Below are 16786 nucleotides of genomic sequence, written 5' to 3'. Positions count from 1 at the left end.
GAAGACAAGATAGGCAAACTCCTAGTTGTGTACTCCATGACGTTAGACCATGAGGTAAGCCCAGTTATCAGACCATCACTGAACTTTCCAGTAGCCTTGCAAAGCAGAGTCAAAGGTGAGCCAGACAGAATGGTGCATCTAGGAGTAATTTGTCCAGTAGAAGAACCAACTGAATGGATATTCTCTGTGGTGGTAGCTCATAAGAAAAGCTCAGATGATATTAGAATATGTAATGATCCTAGAGATTTGAAGAAAGCACTAAAACGACCTCATCATCCAATGTGCACAGCCAAATAAGTTGCTGCTATTATGCCAAATGGCATTTTTTTTTCCTGTCTTAGATGCAAAAAGTTCATTTTGGTAAATTTTGCCTGACCGTAAATCTTCATTGCTAACCACCTTCACTACACCATTTGGAAGGTACAGATTTTTATGAATGTCATTTGGGATAAATTCTAACAGTGGAGTCTTTCAAGTGCAATGGAGCAACGTTTTTCTGGCTATCCATGTGCTATTACATTGGATGATATTCTAGTAGGAGGCAATGGTGAAGTCAAACATTTTAGAAACTTCAGGAAAGTTCTGCAATGTGCTCATGAAGTGAATCTTAAAGTGATTTCTCAGAAATGAAAGTTCAGCCTACAAGAAGTTAATTATGTGGGTCACTTGTTTACCAGTTCAGGCTTATGACCAGATCTTTCCAAGCAAACTGAAATTCATGAGATGCCAACTCTAGCCAATGTAACTTTCTTACAACATTTTCTTGGCATGGTTAACTGTTTGGACACGTTTATTCCAGATTTGAGTGACCTTTCAGCACCACTAAGAGAGCTGACATGCAATGATATAACTCGGTCCTGATCAGAACAACACCAAACAGCATTTGATGTCCTGAAATAGAGAATTGCCAGTCTACCCACTTTAAGTTATTATGATGTTCACAAACCTGTTATTCTTTCTTGTGATGCTTTGAAATTTGATCTTGGTGCAGTCATTCTTCAAGAAGGCAGACCAGTAGCCTATGCATCTAGAACTTTAACCCAAACAGAGATGTAGTATGCTCAGATAGAGAACGAGCTCTTGGCAATTGCGTTTGCATGTTCCAAATTCCATGATTATATTTATGGCTGGCCTATTCAAATCGAGAGAGACCACCAACCTTTGGTCACTATTTTAAAAAAACCCTATGCACACAGCTCCTGCGAGATTACAATGCAGTATGTTGAAGTTGCAAAAGTACTATTTTTACTTGATTTACAAAAAAGGCAATTTTTTTTATCTTGCTGATACTTAATCCAGATCACCCAAAAAAAAAACACTGAACAGCATGAAAATGAACAACCTGATTTTGAAGTCATGGAAGTGAGAATTTTTTCTTCCCACACATCTTGATGAGCTCAGAACTCACACAGCTTTAGATCCAGTTCTCCAGAAGCTCAACCACTTTATCAGTAGAGGAAGGCCATCAAAGCAATCTTGTTTGCCATCAGATGTGCAGCAGTATTTTCCTTAAAGAGACAAGATTTTGATGGAAGATGGTATCATCATGAAAGATCCAAAAGTGATTGTTCCAAAATTCTTGCATCAAGAGAATATTGAAATCTTGCATCATGGCCATCCAGGAACAGATTCTATGGAAAGGAGGGTGAGAGGACTAGTATTTTGGCCTTCTATGTCAAAAGATATTTCGAAAGAATGTTTGGCTTGTTTTGTTTGTAATAGTACTAAACTGCATCAACAAAAAGAACCACTTCAGCTAAGCTAGATTCCTGAATTACCTTGGTCGACAGTAGCTACAGATATTTTCGAATGGAATGGTCAGCATTGCTTGGTGTTAGTGGACTTATTCAAATTGGCTGAAGATTAACCTACTTCCTAACCTGATGTCCAATATTGTCATTACAAAGTTGAAGAGTCATTTTTCTGTCCATGGTAATCCACTCAAAGTCATTTCTGACAATGATGCACACTTTACAAGTCACCAGTTTAAAAGATTTGCTGAAATGTGGGACGTTATTCATGTTACAAGTAGTCCTGAATATCTAAAATTAAATGGCTTGGCTGAACGTGCAGTTTAAAGTGCAAAACAGCTGTTGGAAAAGTCTAAATGTGACAGCACTGATATTTTTCTAAATCTGCTAAATCTCAGAAACTTACCTTGTGATAATCTTCTTTGTTCACCTGCCCAGAGGTTAATGCTGAGACAAACCAGAACCACACTACCAATCAGTAAGAATTTGTTGGTTCTGAGTGCTAAAAACAACAAAGCAGTGAAAGCTCAACTCCTAAAGAAGCATTTGACCCAAAAGCCCTACTATGATACCAGCAAGCCTTTGAATCCATTAAAAGAAGGAGAGATAGTGAGGATGCAAACAGCAAAAGGATGTGACTGAATAGGACTTTTGAAATATTTGTCTGAAGAACTGAGATTGCATATTATTGAGTTGCAAGGCATGGAATTCAGGCAGAATTGGAAACATTTACTACCAGTGTCCGAACCAGTGTTGCAACATTCTGCGTGTAACTGAGACTCTAATTCTGAGTGACTTGTCCAATGTTCCTGCTCCAGAGGACATTTCATCATCTGTTCCTGTTCCTGAAGATATCCTGGAAAATCCTCAAGAACATTCCCCAGTGACTATCCCTGTTGATAAACCTATTCTAATTATTACATTACGGGGTCAGGGTGTATCTCAAGACCTAATCCCAAATACATGGTACTTTGACATGATTGTTTTTGTTTGTATATATCTGTATAATTTGCATACTTATTCAATTGTCATTTTCTTTGCAGGACAGAATAGTCAAAGAGGGAAGATGTAGATCAGAGTGTATGCTAGGGGTCCACCTTTGTGGTTTATTTTTTCCAGTAATTATAGGTTTGACTTAGACAAGTACTGCCTCTTCTATGGAGCTATGAATATGGTTGTGCATTGCTTTTGTGTACAGCTCAGATTAAGCCTTAGTGTCATCTGGGTTTGGAGGGTCTTGAAAGTTTAATAAGCTGTCACTTAGATTGAGGTAATTAACCTTAGCAAAGTTTTTAACTGGGTTGGAGTTCAATAGGTGTTGTAGGTCAGCTTTAATACTAAAGGAGATCATTTTGTGGTCAGGTCTTACCATGGAAGAGTTAATGCATGGGAGGTGTAGATCAGAGTGTATGTGTTGTATCTTTTTAGAGCCATTCCAGTCAGTGAGCATGTGTATATAAGTACTGTGCACTAGTAAGCAAGAATGCCATTTTGAGTGAGCAACCAGAGTGAAAGCATGCATGTGTATAGTAGTCAGTTAGTTCATTTAGTTTATGTTTCAGTCATCCATCCTGATGTGTTTGTGTGTAATAAATGGGTCTATATCACAAACTCGAAAGACAAAAAGAGTGAACGCTCTTTTATCGAACACTAAAAACCAAAAGCACTAAATATCGAAGACACGGAACACTGATTTTTTTTCACAGGGAAAAAAATCACGTCTATACCATGTTATTGAAAGTTTACTTAATTGAATCAATAAAGGTCGAACTTTATTGATCGATTAAGTAAAACATCAAATAACGTAAAAAAACAAGTTAAAAAAAACTAAGTGGTGTAGGCAGGGGAACAAGCCCCCTACACCCGCCACACCCCCCCTACCTTAATATGCCAACTCCGAGACCCCACTACATTGAGGTAAATGGAAATCTCCCCTTATGGAGATTTTCGTTTACTTGCACCATGTTCTTCACTTTCAATATTATCATGCCGACAATATCAGATTCAATATTGTCAGCTTACGACAACATGAAGTAGACCCAAAAAATCACTGGGCCATTTTCAGGACTTTCCCATTTGCTCCACTGGAGTGTGATCTTGGAGTTGGTATATTTAAGTAGGGGTTGGGGGGTGTGGGGGTGAAACACCCCACTTTATTTTGTGTTTGGATTTCTTTTTTGTTTTTTGTTTGTTTTTTTGGCGATTTTTTATGTTCTGTGTCATCGATATTTAGTGCTTTTGGTTTTTAGTGTTCAATAAAAGAGCGTTCCCTCTTTTTATATTTCGAATATGTGATATAGACCCTAATAAACTAGTTAAATGAGCACCCAGCCTCATTGTCTTATTGACTACATAAGACGAGTGACAGGAGGGAGCACCACCCCCTATGTTTGTGATTATTAGGTCTAGGATATTTGTACCTCTTTCTAATTTGAACACCGTAATTGTCTCACCTCTATAACCATATATGTTCTGCATTTCCAAAACCCTCCTTAACCTAACTGCAACTCTCATCCTTCTCTTCAGCATTCTGACCATCCTGAGCACTTAAAATAAATGCTAACATTGCTGCCTGTAGATACTTGTAGAAGTCAGGCATTTCTCATCCTTGTCTTATCCTACTCAGCCTTAATTATTCTTGTGTTTTTATCTGCCCACTTTGTATCTTCCTGAGTTGGCAGATTCCTAAATGGATGTGGTACATTTGGAAGTATCACCATTTGTAGAAAATCAATGACATTTTCTAATGTATTAGATTTAATTTGTCATCTACTCAGTAACCCATTAACTTGGGCCAACAACCCATTATAATTTTCCTGTAATGCCTGATCTAAAGTCCTCCAAACTCTTTTACTCAGATGCTTAACTCCTCTTTTCTTCCTATCAACTCCTCATTTAATTTTCACCTCTGCTCCAATTTCTCACTTACCCAGTCGTCCTGCTATCGCATACAAGTCCTGGATCCATTCTAAATTCTTTAGATATCATCCAAACATCTTCCAACACTAAATCTGCATTGTCCATTGCCAACATGCAATTATCTGCAAACAGCCTAAAGATTCTCAACTTACATGGTACCCTTTCTAAGCATTTTCATACCCTTTATACTGGTACATCTAAGACTAAAACTAATAGATTAGTGGACAAAGGACAGCCTTGTCTTGTTTCCATCACTACCTTTACTATCCTTTTTAAACCTCCATTTACTAATAACCTCACTTTAAGAGAGTCACACAGTGATTTGATCAATTCTCAACCTTGCTCCTATGCCTATCTCTCCCAATATTCAAAACAGAAATCCCCAATTAACCATGTCATATTTCTCAAATATGTCAAAAAAGACAATCCTTATCTGTTTTCAGATTTCTGGTATGAGTAATAAATTTTCTCAGCTACCACCAACTCTCTTCCACTGTCCTTCTCCACTAAACAAATCATCTCTGCCATGTCTGTATTAGTCTATGGAGATTTCCTTATATACTCTTGGCATAGACTGACTCTAAAATGTTCATCCATGTTAATAAGAGGAAAAAGGTCTATACCATCCCAGTTAAAAAGGTCTATGCCATCCCGGTTAAAGCTTTTCCTGTTTCTCCTTAAGTAACAGCACTTTGGCTGCAGTAAATGAAACAGTAGTGGCTCTTCTAGCACTGCATATTATATATTTCAAACAGTCTTACTTATTTTTTAACATCTCTTATAGAAATCTCCATATAGTGCATCTTAATGTGTGCCTTCCTCATTTTCAAACACTTGCATATTCTCTCTCCAAAAATTGTGTTTAATTGTCAACCTGCAACCTACTGTCATTGGCAGTGTATTGAGGTACCTCTCACACTTTTTCATTAGTCTTTCCATGGCTCTTTAGCCTGACATATTTATTACAGAAGTTCCACATTGTCTCCTTAATGTCTTGTTTGCTATATCTCACATGCCCATACTCCCTTCTCAGCCCTTTTGATTCAGTCTTCTCTCCTGTAACTTCCATGCCAAAAGCCTTCATGACTTCTGTCTATACACCCACTACAAATTCACTTTATCTGCTAGCCTTTCTCTACTTTTATAGTTTCTTTGAATATTTTTATTTTCCTCCATCATAAGTAATTCCAAAAACCCCAGTCTCTCATCACTATCATCCATCTCCTCTAAAGTGTCTTAATTTGGCATTCCACTTGCCTCACTTGAGTGCTTTTCAGCTTTACCCCTAATCCCTCTAGTGACATAATTTACCTCATCACCTTTTGTAATAATCTTTCACTTTCTAGTCTTCTCTCTTCACCATTCTCCAAACAGAGTTTACACATTCACCATCTTACTACATCTCCATTTTCCTTCACCACAGTCTGAAGCTTTACTAAGCCATGATCTGACAGATTGCTATTCCCCATTTCTCCTTCCTTAACTTCACAAATTATTTCTCCTCTACACATAACCTATCCAGTATAGCTATCTGTCTTACCCTCTGGAGAAAATATATTATCTCTTTCCTTTGTGCATCATCCTCCATATATCAACTCAGTCCTAATTGTTTTGCTATATTTCAGTGCTTTCTGTTCATTATTATTATTCTTTATGTGTCCATACTTTCTATTCCATAAGAAATATGCAGTCTCAGGAAAATTCCCTTCAGTGATTTCAAATTCATCTCCACTTGCTGTTCTATGCAACACCTCATAAAACTTCATGAAGAATTGGAGGTAGGGGTGTGGCCAAGATGTGTAAATGAATGCAGCAACTGGTGAAAGCTCTGTGACTGAAAATGTTTTTGTGACAGAAAATGTAATTAAAAAATTAAAATTTGAAGCTACTTGCTAGCAAGTTTATTTATTAATAGAGAAAAGATTTATAGCTTGAAGTTCTTCAAAAGCAATAGTTTTTCTGTCAGAATTTCAACTGCTTGCTTAAGAGTCTTCAACATGAGTCATTCAAGAAATGATACTCAGGATTCTTGTGTTAAAAAGACATTCAGTCAATATTATTTAGTATACAGGATATATTACTTAAAATAGACACTGGATACAGAACTCGAATGTTTCAAAGAAGAGACCAGACACAGAAAATGTTGAAGCTATTATGAAACAAAAAGTGGAATAAATCAGCAGTATGGAAGAGATTTTAAATGATTACAAAAGCAGAATAAGTCAAGGTGAGTGTCAGACTAAATTTTTTTAAAAACAAAATAACTGGATCAAAGAAAATGTGATGATTTAGATAATAGACTGAGATGAAATAACATTAGATTTTATGATATACCTAAAAAAAGTATGAGGAAAACAATATAATAAGCTTAACTACCTGGCAACATAAAACATTAAATCTACGCAAAACTTTATCTTTGGAATTGAAAAAGCACATAGATCCCAGAAAGCACCTTCTAAGAAGGAAAACCCACCCCCATGCTCATTTATAATTAAGATCATGTCTAGCTTAGAAAAAGATCAGATATTAAAAGCAGCATGGTCCAGTCCACATATTAAAATAGGTGAACATGTAGTCAGATTTGACAATGACTATGCCAGCAAATTAATGAGTAAAAGAAAGTCCTGTTTACCACTGATCAAGGAACTCAAAAAGAGCAATATTAAAACCATTATGGTGTTTTCTGCAAAGATCAAATTATTTCCTTCTGAAGAAAACAAAATATTTAACACACTGGAGGAGGCGTTCACTTTTGTTAACAGAAATAAAATCCTTAATACTGAAGAAATGGATTAGAAAAGTATATCTCTGAAGAGACAGAGTGAGCTAAATTCTTGGAAAAATGCTTCTAAAACTCAAAAGCCTAAAAACAAATGACTCATTCACCGATTGCTGGAATATTATTTTCTGGAACAATACATTTGCCTTTTAAGTAAAAGGATTGTACTGGACTTTAAACCTCAAAACATATGTCAGTATGTATTAAGAGTTTAAAAACATACAATTTGTTGCAGGGGTGTTATCCATGTGGTCATTGTGTTCATTGTGTCAGCGTAGTTAAGTCCAAACAGTTTACCAGCAAGAATATTGGGTTGGTTTTTTGACATCAGGTTTCTATTCAACTGTGGAACCGATTGGGTTATTTATCTAGCTACTTGCATGTGTTCTGCTTGTTACATAGGACAGACTTCTCACCCAGTAAGGATAAGGATATCTGAACACCTCAGTGATATTAGATTGAAAAAAACTAGTAATGCATTATACAAACATTTCTTGACCCATTCTACAGCATCTTTTAGGTTTACCATTATTGACAGGATAAGTGGGGACTGGGCTAATAAAATTGTTTGGCATGACATTTTGAACAAGAAATAAAAAAAAAGTGGATTATCAAGCTGGAGGGATTATTTCCCCAGGTCTTAATGAGCCTTTATAACCAACCAATTAGGGGGACTCTGATTGTATCATGTGATGATTTTCATGTATAATAGGCTTGTTTTTGTTGCTTATATTTTTACACTGAGGAAGGCTTAATAATTTTGGGGCTGAACCGGTCTGTTTTGCCTATATATGCCTTATTAAAATATTTTTATTTTTAGGCACCTTATGCCTTTGAGTGCTGGCCTGTGAGGTTTTTTGTGGACACTTGCATATTTGGGGCCGTGCACCTGCCATACTTGCAGGAGTCTTTCATTGCATTTCAGCTTCCTTTTCCTGCTTTTGGCCTATGGGTATGGTGCTGTAAATCATCATGGAGGGTTCCTGTTAGTAATTTTTGCTAACATTTGCCTTGGTATTTATTATAAATGCCTTCTTATTCAAGTTACATTGGTTCATTTCATTTTATTGAACATTTTGGAGGTCAAGGATGTTTTTTCTCTAATCATACTGTTCTTGTATGGACTTTTAGAATGGGCTGGTTGGAAGGCATCTGACAGTTTGGTTTGCTAACCTAACGTTACATCTTTAGAACTCATATTCCATTTGGGGGATTTACTAGCTCTCTTGTGTTTGTATTTATTGGATTATTTAATACATATTGCACTAGCAAGACTATGGTGAGAGTGTTTTTTGCATTTATATGTGCATTTATTCCATTTCTGTTAGCATCAGCTTTGGTACCTATTACAAACGGCAGTTCACCCAAGTTGCAATGGTTCATTCCATTATATTGAACATTTTGGAGGTCAAGGAAGTTTTCGCTAATTGGATTGTTCTTATACGGTCTTTCAGAATGGGCTGGTCGGAAGGCGTCTGACAATTTGTTTTTTTTCAAACCTAATGTTACAGCTTTAGAATTTGAATTCCATTTTGGGGGACTTACTGGCTTTCTCGCATTTGTATTTATTGGATTCATTAATACACATGAACTAGCAGGACTATGGTGAGAGTGCTTTTTGCATTTATATGTGCATTGGCTCTATTTTTGCTAACATTAGCCTTGGTACTTATCATAAAAGCCTGCTCATTCAAGTTACAATGGTTCACTTCATTTTATTGAACATGTTGGAGGTTAAGGATGTTTTTTTAACTGAACTGTTCCTGTATGGTCTTTGAGAATGGGCTGGATGGAAGCTTCTTGACAGTTTGTTTTTTTAACCTAATATTACAGCTCTACAATTCGTATTTCATTTGAGGGACTTACTGTTTTTTTGCATTTGCATTCATTGGACTTAGTAATACATACACATAAGTAAGGATTATGGTGAGAGTTATTTACAGTCATATGTGCAGTTGACCTATTTTTCTGTTTGTTCACAAATCAACTCTATCAGGGAACATTGTGGCATGTTCGTCAAGGTTTATAATTATGGCCATCATCATCTAATTTGAAGATCACTAACCACGCTATAGCAGAGCGCAATTTTTTGACATTTTGGGATTTGTTTTTCCATCAATTTTTTATCAACGAGGCTTGTTGAACTGTTGGGCCCAGGCATTTTGTTGGAATCCCCTTAGCTTTGCCTTTGGGAGACTGTTCTGGACAATATTATTTTCAAATTAATAACTGCAAGATTTATGTGCTTAAATTGTATACTTATGACCTTATGTTGAATGGTTGTGTATTCTGACTTTTTTTGGTAATACGGCCTGTTACAACAATTGTTACAATTGAGTGGGATGATGGCCTATTTTCCAATGGGCTCTGAATGTAAATGAACGTTTTTCAAAATGTTCTCATTACATTTCAGGTTTATTCTGGTTACTTCAAAACAACAAATACTCCTTATATATTAGCAGTTTAGATCTTGCTTACTAGTTTATTTGTGGGAAAGTCTATCAACCAATCTCTACTGACTTTTTTGTTAACATCTTTGCAATTTGGGTGATAGTTTACTGGCATATGTGCCTTTTTATATATGATACTTGGGATTTGGATTATATGCAGACAGACTCAATATTTTGAACTTATTGATGGAACAAGTTATGACCAACACATATAATTTAGATTTTTTTAGAGTGAGACCATTGATGTTCAATTTGAATGTGGGTTGGCGCATTATATTGTTTATACATCAGCTCTTTTTGCGTATGGTGTTTGGTTTTCTTGCTAACCTTATTCCATTTGTCAGTTTTGTGGGGTTACTCAGACCGGTATATATGGATTTTGGAGTACATGTGGCTATATTTGGGGGATGTAGCACTGCATTTATTTGAAAGTCTCACTTTTTGATGTACACTTTTCTTCTTTGGTATGCAGTGGCTATATTGATTCACCGATAGTTGGTTTATTAACAAAATTGTGGATGTAGGTGTTCCTAGCCTGGCAAACAAGGGACCTTTTGGAAATTTGGAATTATTATTTTCTAGTGCTTCATTATTGGCGCATATTATTTACACATCGGCTATTATTGCCCCCCAAACTGTGTATGTTGTTTATGCATTTATTTAGGGTTGGTCAAGTCTGAATCTAGCCCTGATTTTGAGTTTGATTGGCAGCAAACCAAACTTATATCTTTAGAAACAAACCTCAGTTGGAGTAATATTTATATGTGCCTGCCTTCTTTCTCATTGACTCATTTATAGGTCGAGTCAGCCTTTTATTGGGCTTGATATCGAGGTATTTTTTGCTCCAATTTCTAATTAATAACAGGGGGGTATTAATACAGATTTAGTTGGTGTAACTTGTTCAACCAATATACACATTAAAGAAATATACATTGATACATTAATACAATATGTCATTATGGATCATACTTCTTTGATAAAGGGGCTGTCTGCAGATAGGGATGACTTGGGGATTTTTGGCCTTGGACCCGGTGGGAACCAGAGTAATAAGGGGGATAGAGTTGAGCCACATTATGCTTCTTCAAAAATGTTTGAACAGTTAACAAAGAGTATGAGAACTTTGAAAACTAATGTTTGACACTTAGATTATTTAAAGCAAACCAAACCAAGGGTATTTCCCCCAGGGGCCTAAGGGTCCATATCCATCCCCTTGTATCTCATCTGGATGATGAATTGTTAGAAAAATGGGCCCAAATTCAACAAAAGGCATCTATGGGTTTTGTGGACACCCTTGTTGCTCACTATGATCAACTGATAGACTCAAATATCACAGAGGTAGACTCTTTGTGTGAAGAAACTCATCAATTTGAAGGACAGGCCTGCTATACTAATTGTTTAAATTTGCTCAGCAAAGAGCTATTAACTTTGGAGGAGCAATTGAAGGATAGGAAAATGAAAAAAATCCAATGGGATAGGGCTGATTATGAATGGGGTAAACCTTTTGGTCCCAATAAAAATGTTAAATTTGTTAATGTGGACAGGAAATCTTCGAAAAGAAAGAGATCTAGGTATATTTTGAAAAGGACTCTCAGCTCATTGAGTGGCACCTCAGCTGAGGATTCATCCTCCATGACAGATTCTTAGATATCATATACTGTAGTGCCTCCAGCCCCAAAATGTAGGAATTCTGATACCCCTTTAGGAGCAGGGTATGGAGGGGTGGGAGAAAGCATCATGGGCATAAACAGTGTAGAAACCCTATTGAAAGTGATGACACACAAGTAAACAGCTGCAGTAATGTTGTGAACATTTCTTCAAGATCTTTCACACAAGCTGAAATGCAGCTTTTAAATAAAGGACTTAACTTTGTACCAACAATTTTTGTCTTGGAGGATTCATTAGCACAAGATACAGATTTTTGTCATTTACTTAATCTTAGGTTATACTTTGATTCTGGTTCTAATACTGTTGATTCTGACATTTTCTGATTTCATAAGTCTACATTTATGCCACCCATGCATTATTCAGTTCAATTATTTCAACACATGGTTCTCAAAAGATCTACACTTTCAGTTCCGGGAGTTTCAGATTAAGTCACATAACCTCTCAAGGATTTAACAACAAATTATTTGTGACTTACAACAAAATCGTGATTTAGTCATTTTACCAGCTGACAAAGGGGGGCAATAGTAGTCATGGATTGGTGCAAATATGATGCCTAGGCTCAGAGTCAATTGAACAGTGGCCGGTACTATATGTATATGCCTTTGGACCCTGGTCCAAAATTTAAACAAGAAATTGATTAATATCTTTTATTGGCTAGTGATGAAGGGATTATTCCCCAATCCAATTTGTACCATCTTACTGTCCTGACCCTAGGCATCAATATCTATATTTGTTACCAAAGATTCATAAGAACTTACATGACCCCCCCCCTCCCCGGGTAGACCAATTGTATCTGGGTGTGGATCGGTCACTGAACCATTGTCACATTTTTTGACATTACATCTTCGGCCACTTCTAAAATATGTCGAAGTTCATATTCAGGACACAACTGAATTTTGCAGTTAATTTTGGAGATCCAACTTGAACCAGGGTGGTTATGTACCCTTAATGTAGCATCTCTATATACAAATATTTCCCATTGAGTGGGTTTGTTGCCTCTTGAACATTGGCCTTATCAAGCCGAGCTCTATCCACCAGGCTTTAATGCATTTCTTATTGGCCTTGCCGAGCATGTTCTTACCAAGAACACCTTTTATTACCATGGGAAATGTTTTTGGCAGGTTCAAGATATGGCTATGGGGGCTGCTTTTGCCCCCAATATATGCCAACCTATTTATGGCCTATGTGGAGGAGCAGTTGATATATGATGTCACTCACAACCTATACCGTGGGGAAACTGATATGTGGAGATGCTACCTCAATGATTGCTGGATGGTTTGGAAAGCTGATGAGGGGTATTTGTGTGAATTTATGGAACACATTAATGGCAATAAGTGGGGGATCCAATTTACTGTCAATTATGATGTTCATCAAATTACTTTCTTGGATGTTCTCATCACAAGGAACTTAGATCATACTCTGGATACTCAGGTCTTCCATAAGTATCCACAATATAACTCATTATTACATGCCACCAGCTTTCACCCACCCCATGTTACACATAACATCCCAAAATCACAGTTTTTGCGTATTAGACACATTTGCTCCCATCCTGAAAAATATGAAGGTTACAAATTGGACCTTATTAACAGGTTTAAATCCCATGGGTATAAAACAGGCATGATACTCTCAGCCAGTAATTTTGCATCCTCCATCAATAGGAATGACCTTTTGGTATATAGGGATAAACAGCAACCAGGATCATCTGAACTTGGACTGATTACCACCGATGGACATAATACCAGTGATTTGTTAGACATTGTCAACAAACATTGGAACATATTGTTAGCAGATGATAGACTATCTGGCTTTTTAAAAGATAAATGCCAATTTTCTTACCATAGGGGCAATGCCATGGAATATTATTTTAATCATTATAAACAGGGGCTAACTTTGGGGGAACCATTACAAACTACTCTAACTGGTGATTTGTTGCAGGGGTGTTATCCATGTGGTCATTGTGTTCATTGTGCCAGGGTGGTTAAGTCCAAACAGTTTACCAGCAAGAATGCTGGGTTGGTTTTTGATATCAGGTTTCTGGCCAACTGTGGAACCGATCGGATTATTTGTCTAGCTACTTGCATGTGTTCTGCTTTTCACATAGGGCAAACTTCTTGCCAGTAAGGATAAGGATATCTGAACACCTCAGTGATATTAGATTGAAAAAAAAATAGTAATGCATTATATAAACATTCCTTGACCCATTCTACAGCATCTTTTAGGTTTACCATTATTGACAAAATAAGTGGGGACTGAGCTAATAAAATTGTTTGGCATGACATTTTGAACAAGAAAGAAAAAAAAGTGGATTATCAAGCTGGGGGATTATTTCCTCTGAGTCTTAATGAGCATTTATAATCAAACAATTAGGGGGACTCTTATTGTAGCATGTGATGATTTTCATGTATAATAGGCTTGATTGTGTTATATTTTTACACTGAGGAAGGCTTAATAATTTTTGGGCCGAAACTGGTTTGTCTTGCCTATATATGCTTTATTAAAATATTTTTATTTTTAGGCACCTTATGCCTTTGAATGCTGGCCTGTGAGCTTTTTGTGGATCTTAATAAAGATAAAAATACTAATCCTATTGATTACAAAATTAACAATTATTTAAAGAAAAATGTTTCTTGTAAACTAAATAACCAGCAAATATCTCAGCTGAATAAATGTATTGCTCTGATAAAAGTTAAAGACACAAAGCGAAAAATGGTAGTATTGAATTATATACTCTGTTTCTGTTAAATATTTTAAAATTACTGAGTGACATCTTCAAGATAATTCAGGATGACAAAATAATTCCTTCTTCATGGAAAGTTTTTCTAACCTCACCAATACTTATACAATGAAATGATAGTCTCATCTTATAGACCTATTTCATTATTAAATGTAGACTACAAATATTTACTTCCATTTTTGCCACAAGATTAAGAGATATCGTAGATAAATTCAGTAATAAAGATCAAAGAGGATCTATTGTCAAATGATTAGCATACACTAATGTAAAAGGGTAGTAACTATCTTAGATTTCGCAAATGGAAAGAACAACAGATCGAAACTCCAAAGCATATGTTAACACTGGAGCTTACATTTCTGAAGGATTTCCTTTAAACAAAGGCACAAAGCAAGGTGCTCTTGTCCCCTTTATTTGCATTAGCTATTGAGCCCTTAATTAATAGTGTAAGAAGCAATGGGAAAATTGATGGATTCTCAATTAACAGAGATTGTTGATCTGAAATACATCTTTTTTTTTCAGATGATTTTTGACTAACTTGTAGGAGATTTAAATTATTTAATTGAAGAAATAGATGAGAAAATTAAACTCAAACTTTACTGTTAAATCATTGCTAGATAGTAAGTTTAAGGATTAATACAAATATAATTGGGAAGTAAAAGAATTAAAACATTTAGGAATACAAATCTTTCCAGATGTGAGTAAGATTATTAATACTAATTTTGAAAAAGTGACTGAAGAAGTGTTACTTCCTATTAAAAATGGAATTACTTTTTTTTTTAATTTTAAGGATAGATTAGTGTTTATTAAAATGTTTATGTTACCCAAGATTTTATATATACCTGATAAAAAAATTATAAAGAAAATGGAAAAAACATTAACTTTATTCTTATGGTATCCTATGAAGATGAGAATTGCTTATAGAACTCATACATGATTATGGAAGTATGGTGGTATTAGCTTTCCAGATATAGAATCTTATTCTTTTGCTTCAAGTTTTAACTCTATTGTACTCTGGATAGATTTAACCTACAGTATTCAATGGAAAACCACCCAGGAGCAAATTATACTAAATTCTTATAAGTTTATTAAAGATGATAAATTAGAAATATGTAATAATCCCTTCATCTGCTAAACAAAACTTACCTTAGAAGGAAATTCATTTCAATCTTTAGACTCTGCATATATGAAATCAATTCTTAAACAACACAGTTAATAAATACATTTTTAAAACTACATTAATATCAAAATGGAAATATTTGTGTTTTCCTATTTCACATACCTCTAGATTTAAGGAAACTCAGAACAATGTTAAAATAAATTTAGTAAAATGGAATAGATTAGTTTTATGGTCAGATTGTTTTGTAAAAGCAAAAGTTAAGTCTCCACAATATTTAATGAAAGAGTAAAGTAGGATGAATCTGCTAACCATTTAATATTACCCATCATTAAGAAATTAAATGAATTTGTGGATAATATGAGTGAAGAGGAACATAACATTATTTCCCACTATATGAGTATATGAATGCTGTTATTGAAGGTGGTTTGACAAACAAATGAAGCTTGCCAAACTAAACACATTAATTATGAATAATATTTTCAATTCAGAATTCTGGAAATTTTTAGATAGTTGTAGATTGAGTGACTGAAATGCAAGAATAAAGCCTTTATACTTAAATCAGTTAATCAAACGTCATAAATTTTATACTGACAAGATTTCATCTAGAAGTATATACATAGAATGCTTGTTACTCCATATAAAGTCTCTAAATCTAGTAAAATTACTTTTTCAGCTTGTTTGAGATATAATAAAGATGTAAAACCTGATTGGACACACATGTCTATGGATTGTGAGAAATTAAATGTATATTGGGAAGATATATGTATGTTTTTTAAGAGGTTATGGTCTAATAATTGTTCTTTAACTAGAACGGTAATACTAATGAATGTTCCTCTTCCTTTATCTGTAAAGGCCAAAGAACAAATACTCATTTGGGCTCTTTTGGCAGTTAGAAAAGTTATTAAAAAAATGGAAGTTGAGCTTAGTTCCTACATTCAAATAATTTTTAAATTTAACAAAAATGCTATGTAAAACTGAAAAAGAAGAGATCAGAATGAGATCTGTATATCATAGTAAGACCTTTAGTTGCTGTGATAACCTTAAATATGTTGTTATGGAAATACCAATATTCTTAATGTGTTAATTGTAAAACATTACCCTGATGATTCAAACTATTCCTATCATTGTATAACAATATTTGAAGTTGAAATTCTTCTTTTCTGTGTATATATTATAAATATGTTAAATTAATAATTAAAAAAAGAATTGGAGCTAGTCTTCATTAGGAACTGTTTGTTTATTTATTTATATATAGTTTTATTTATCCTCTGATGACTGGGTTATTCCCAATAGACTAAGGGAGAACTTCCCCTATTTGTCATTGTTGTGAGTGGTACATATTTTGCATGAACACTTCCTGTTTCCATT

Source organism: Protopterus annectens, chromosome 4.part0 (genome assembly GCF_019279795.1).
Source record: "Protopterus annectens isolate FY-2018-M chromosome 4.part0, PAN1.0, whole genome shotgun sequence".
In the NCBI taxonomy this organism is placed as follows: Eukaryota; Metazoa; Chordata; order Ceratodontiformes; family Protopteridae; genus Protopterus; species Protopterus annectens.
Note: the sequence above shows the minus strand (reverse complement) of the source record.